Below are 7,094 nucleotides of genomic sequence, written 5' to 3'. Positions count from 1 at the left end.
AGCCAAAATTTAGGCAAATTTGTACTAAAAATGAGTATGAAAATACTAAAATTTTAGTGCAATCAAAACCCCAAACTTAAGTTTTTAGTTGTCCTTAAGCAAAATCAGATTGAGCAAGAATCATCATATTCTCTCAATGTTTCATCCAACATGAGTGCCTCATGGAATGATCCAATAGGTATAACTAAAGCAAAATCATAAATAAGTGCTAATATATAAGAATCAACTTAAGTTAAGATCATTCCTAACTATTGCTTTATAAGCAAGCATCATTTCTCACATATTGTTGCACGAAATCTAGTAATGTTATGCAAAACCTGAAACTTCAATAACAAATATCATTAAAGTATGCTCAAGCTTCATATGTTTGCTTATCACATCTTTCTCCACTAATGTAGATAAACTATGACCAATGATCATTTAGGACTTTAATAAGCTTGTACTATAAGGCTAAGGTCAAAGTATGATAAAAGTCATTTAGGTTCAAATACCCTAACAATGCATTACTTGTCTATAATCATCAATAATTGAGCTTCTAAGGTAAGAAATGTAAGCTTGACTAAAAAATCACCAATAAAAAAATCATATAGAGGAGAGATGAACCAAAATCCAACTTGAATTGCACACCTGATCTTCACTACATATAGGATTTCAACCTCAAATTGCAAGAATTATTTGTATTGATTGAAAGTGAATTTGATGCTGATTTTCTACTATGTTAACAATGAGTTATGAAACTATGAAAAAAATTGAAGCAAAAACAAGTATGAAATGATTGAGTTTTAAAGAAAACATTATAACTAGGTCAACTGCAAAAATGTAAAAATAGAATTAAGATTAATAATAAAACTTAAAGATTTAAACTGAAAATCAATAAAATTTGTAAATTTCATTGCCAAAATTGTAAAACACTGAAAAATACTTTTGGTAATATAAAATTTCAATCAAAATCAATAGAAAAACATAGAAAACAAGGGCTATTTGGTTACTAGAAAAGTGTAATGTAGTAAAAAGAAATGCAAAAAGTAAAGAATAAGAAAATTAAAATCCTAAGCTAAAGTTTCTAATGGCCAACCCTCTCCCCCTATTTATAGGTAGAGGAGAGATGCCTTAAGCTCCAAAATATCTCCCTAAAATATCTACATTTGGTTAGTTTTCTAGAGCTTTCTTCCTTTCTTTATCACTTGGTGCATGGTTATTTTGCTCTAAACTCTTCATTGGTTTGCAAGCTTTGCTTCATGCATTTTTGGCACATTAAAAAGTCCTAATTATGGCCAATAGAAGCTCTCCAAATGCCAACTCAGTAGCCCTTAAAGACTCCTTTTGAATCTCCATTTTGTGGAGCCAACACATGCATGCTTCATAAAGGTTCATTCACTTATGGCAAATAGCACTTTCCTTCTCTTCCTTATTGCTCCTTTTGCATGGATTTATGTTCTCATTTTGCTGCAAAATGCAAGTTATTACATTAACAAATTTAATATAAAAATCACTAGAAAAATTTTAGAAATAATGTTAAAAAAATTATAATAGAAAGGGTAAAAAAACACCTTTAATAAGTAATGTAACTCCATGACATTAGTTTACACCATTTTCACAATTTGCATAAAAAATCCTCCAAAATGTATTGAAATTGTCCAAAATTCTTTATTTTCTCTATTTGTACCCACACATAAGAAATATGTTTATTTAGAAGTATTTTTTGCCACAATTCTTAAGGAACGAGCCAAAATATAAGCAAAATTGCACTAAAAATAAGTATAAAAATACTAAAATTTTAGTGCAATCACGTATGACCATTTTCATTTCAGCTTTGAAATTGATGAACAAGACTAGTTTTAGGATCATAACTAGCTTTGATGTAGGCCTTTATTTCATTTGTTAGGGAGTCAGTTTTTATAGATAAAGCTTTAAGGACGGACTTTTTTTTGGCTTTTCTTTCATCACATGGTCATTGTACTAAGTAATCATTAGAAAAATAAGGTCTAGCATGGTTTTCATGGTTCTTGGCTAGCTTATATAGATTAATTTCCCACATGAGAAGTAAAACAAAATCTAAACAAGAACATAATAGCTATGTATACTAAAACCATCTACACTAACTATCAATTTTAAAGCTATGTAAAGAAAAATGCATAGAAAGGAACTAAAGACATACAACTAAGGATGTAAAACAACAAGGAAAATTAGGTGTATGTACAACCTAGAAAATCGAATCAAAGTTATGTTAGTAACTAGCCTTGGAGCATGTACACTAAAGGATAAATTAATTTATAAAAGAGTAGGTCAAAGCACGATATTAGACTAAAGGAAATTTTGACTACCTAATCTCTGACAATAGTGCCAAAAACTTGATTGAATATTTATACAAGTTAACATGCCATTTCAAGTAATAATAGTGACAAAAACCATATATCATCCCACAAGGATTAGTGAAGGCATCCTAGCTAAGTACTTATTATTAACATATCCTCGCTATAGTTAATTTTTTTGAACATTGTGAGAATTACTAAGCTAATCATGAAATAAAGCATGTACAAAAAATGAAGTGTATAAACTGAAAGTAAACTAAGCATATGTAAGAAAAGCATAACATGTAAAACAATAGCAAAATGGTAGCAAAAAGGCATAAAATGAAATCAAACAGTAAAAGAAATCATTGCTACACTAAACAATATGAAACATAAAACTTATATAAAAACAAAACAATAAGTAAAATGCATGAATCATGAAATACAAACAAAAATCGAAACTAATGAACTAGTGTGTTTGAAAAGTAAATGAAACATAAATCTAAATGGGTTTGACCTAGAATAACAAATTAAATGCAAAGGAACTAAAAGTTAAATAATAATGAGCTTAAACTAAACTAAAAAAATGTTAAATCAACATATAAGCAACAAATGCAAGTAAAAAAGTCAAGTAAAACAATACAAAGTCAATTTTAATAAACATCAACAAATTTTAAGTGTTGAAAATGTAAAAATAGAGCATGTAAAAGTAAATCAAGCAAACAACAATTGAAATCAACAAAATGAGTGCAAAGAATTGAAACAAAGCAAGTAAACAAGTAAATCAACAAGCTTAAGTCAAGGAAAGAGTAGATTGATGGCCAAGCTAGGAGAGATGACTCTATAAGTGCTATCAACAGTTGTTGCAACCTCTGTTGCTTGCTTCCCAATTGAAACTTTCGAGAATTTTAGAAAAAAATGCATAATGAATTTGACAATGAAATTTTCCAAATATAAAGTCCTAAATTGAGAGTACTAAGAAAAAAATTTAAGGAAAACAAGCAAGAATTGGAGAAAAACTATGAAAATCGAACAATGGTTAGAAACAAAAATTGCTAAATAGCATTGTAAATGTAAAGGAAAAACATGTAAATTTGCAAGGAAACTTAAAAGAAAGTTAAATTGCATTACAAAAACCTTATAGTGCATGAAAATTAAGTGCTAGAAAAGTTAATTTTGTCAAAAAATTAATGGATTTTCTCTCGAAACAGCCATTTAAATGAACAAGGAAAAAATTGCTTAAAGAGAAAATGAACAAAATATGAAAACTGCAAGAAATGAAAATTCTAAAATTAACACTAATTTAACTCCCCCTCCTTGGCTGGCCACTAGTCCTATTTGTAGGTCAAGGATGATATGTTTTAACTAATCAAATTATAGAAAATTACTAGCTAGGAGACCACATGTACAAGATATTTTCATGTCATCCAAGCTTGTTTCATAAACTTCCTAGTTTGCTTCTTTTCTCTTTAATTCTCTTTAAGCTTTCTTCTTTTAATCCGTTTAGCTCCAAAAAATCCAAATTATAACCAATGAGAAGCCTCCAAAATGTCACATAAGCAGCTGCTATTGGTCTCCCCAATTGAATCAAGAAAGTGACACCAATTCTTTATGATCATCAAGCATTGCATCCAACGGTTAAGCTATATTCCTTCTTTTCTATTTAGGTGCCAATTGTAGCTTTATTTCTTTATGAATTTCTAGCCTATAAACAACCATCAAAGTGCCAAACAAGCCATGAAAATTTTCAAAAAAATTCAGCTTATAAAATTAGCTATAAATCTATTGCAAACACTAATAGTCCTTTCTCCTCTTTTAGCTTATGTAAGCTTACTATAAATGTGATAGTTACTTTCATAAGCTAAAAGGGATTAGAAATTATGAAAAATATAAATGAAGTTCTATAAGTTTGATCATGGATAAGGAAGTATTAAAGAAAAATTAGAAAATTTCTCTCAAAAGTGGTAATTAAGTGAGTTCCACACTAGGCTCAGCCAAATAGTGATTTTAGCCCTAAAATGTATCCAAATTGACTCCAAAACCACATTTTCCTAATTTTTCATATTTTAGCTACACATTGATTATATAAAAAATTAGGAGTATTTTTGTAAAAAAATTCTTAAGGAACAAGCAAATACTTATTAGAAAATGCAATACAAAGGTATGTTAAAATGCTAAAATTTAAGTGCAATCATTAACCTCAAAATTTTTCTTACCTTGGCCCTTGGAAACATAAGTAGTTTGGTCATTTTTTTAAAATATTTTTTTTCATTCCTTCTTCTTTGGCTTAGAAGTCTCCATTACCCGCCACACCACTAACTATGAATCATTATATACGAGAAAGTTTTTTTTACATTTAGATCAACTACTAGTTTTAAATTAGCAATCAACACTTCATACTTTACTTTATTATTAGAGGCCTTAAGTTGAAACTTCAATGCAAACTAGAACTATATATTCTTAGGATTGATTAGGAACAAATCGACTTTGTTTCTTTCATTTTTGACTGATGTATCTACATAAGGTTTCCTTGTCTCTTTTTTCTTCCAACCATCGATCGAATTAGGTTATTTCTCAAGCTCATTTGTGGTGCATTCTATAACAAAATCTACCAATACTTGTAATTTGAGTGTTGATTTGGCTAGTATGCATATGTCAAATCCATTAAGTTCTATTACCGTTTTGATCTATCTTCCTAATAACTTGAGTTTTTGCAAAATCTACCTTAATGATTGGTTTATTAAGTAATTTATGGTATGAGATTGAAAATATGGTTTTAACTTCCTAGTCGATGTCACAACAGTGTTGGCTAATTTTTTTATCTTCTAGCAGTTAAGCTCGACTTTTGTTAAAAGTTTATTGAAGAAATATACTAGTCTTTTATTTTTTTTCCTTTTCTCGAACCAGGGCTAAGCTAATGACTTAATTAGTAGTTGTAATACAAAGGTATAGTATCTCATCGGGCTTGGGTTTTGACAATATTGGTGGTGATAAAAGAAACTCTTTAGGCTCTTAAAAGCTTGTTGACATTGTGGTGTCTATTGAAAGTCTAAGATATTTCTAAATATTTTCAAGAACAATAAACGTTGATCTACCGACTTGGACATAAACTTGCTAAGTCTTGCTATCCTCTTTGTCAACCTTTGTACTTCTTTCACTGAGGTCAGTAGACTCATATCTAGAATAGCTTGAATTTTCTCAAGATTAGCTTTATACCTCTTTAGTTTATCATATATCCAAGAATTTGCTCGAGGTGACTCTAAAGGCATATATACTTCGATAAAGCTATATATTGTACTTCATTAAAGTGTTAAATCTTTTTTTTCTAGTCTTTCAAATGTTCATCAAAGCTCTTACTTTTTACTATCATGTCATCAACATATATCTCCATATCACGATCAATCTAGTTCATGAACATCTTGTTGACTAGCCTTTGTTAAGCCATTTTTACATTTTTTAGTCTGAATGGCATCACTTTGTAATAATACATTGTTTCTTTGTCACAAAAGCTATCTTATCCTCATTTTCTTTTAACATTTTGATTGGATTGTATCCTGAGCATGCATCCAAGAAATTAAGCAAGTCATGTTTACCAAGATCATCTACAAAATGATCTATGCTTGGTAAAAAAAAACAATCATTTAAGCAAGTTTTATTAAGGTCAGTAAATCCAACACACATCCTCTCTTTCTCGTTATGTTTTTTCACCTTGACTACATTGGTTATCCACTTAAGGTAATATGCTTCTCCGATGAATACAGCCTTTAATAATGTGTCGACCTCATTTTCTACCAAACTAGTTTCATATTTCTATTAGTATGGAACCTGTGGACTATTATTGGAGGATTTACTCTAGGCATATTTGATGAGACTCATGCAAACAAATTGACGTTATTTCTTAATAGTTGTATTAATTTTTTTATAGTTGAACTTGGCTTTTATTTACATACTTTTTTTTGATTGTTTTTAAAAACTAGCATAAGTATGAGATTTTTCATTAGTCCTAGTTGGTGGTTTTAGGCCTTTGATTAATGATTTCCTTTGGTTCATTTAGGTTAAATTTATTCATGTGAAAAAATAATTCCTGATGTGAATTTTTGTTATTTATTTATTTGTTCAATTGATAGGAAAATAAACACATACATTAAGATGCTAACTATGAGCTTTTCGCAAATGAAGTTATTTAGATTCAATGGTATAAAGTTCAAATTATGGATTTTTTGTACTAGCTTAAGACCTCGGCTTTATAAAATTTATTTACAAGTTTCAAGCTAATGAGCTTGTTTTCTTCTTAATCATTGTCTTTTCTTTTATCTTATTGGTTTCTCCTCGGCTATATTTTTTTACCTTTTCCTTTGAAATTTTTGCTATAATGTCTCTATCTTCTGTAAACAAATCTATTCAACCAACCTCTTCTGATTAGATTTTCTATTGCATTCATCAGATATATGCAATTATTAGTGTTGTGGTCATGATCCTTGTGGAAAAAACATATCTTGGTTGGATTGTTTTTATTGTTTTGCCTTAGTGGCTTATGCCTTTTAAGTTGAGGGTCCTTTTCAATTTTTATAAAAATCATCTCTTGGGAGGTATTTAGTGTAATATAACTATCATATCTCCTACTTTGGCTCCTTGCCTTAGGTACCCTTTTGTTGATTTTTTCTTTTTAAAGGATTGTCACTTTCATGCCCTTTTTACAAGCAAGGTTAGGGAATGTTCCTTTCTCACCTTAAATACTTTTCATTGTGGTTTTGAAGTTAATGTACTTTTTAGCTATCAAAACCATGTCGGCTACAATCTTTG

Source organism: Durio zibethinus, chromosome 28 (assembly GCF_047325235.1).
Source record: "Durio zibethinus cultivar Kanyao isolate XHJ-2024 chromosome 28, ASM4732523v1, whole genome shotgun sequence".
Lineage (NCBI taxonomy): Eukaryota > Viridiplantae > Streptophyta > Magnoliopsida > Malvales > Malvaceae > Durio > Durio zibethinus.
The sequence above is the reverse complement of the archived record's forward strand: the minus strand, read 5'-3'. Positions refer to the sequence as shown.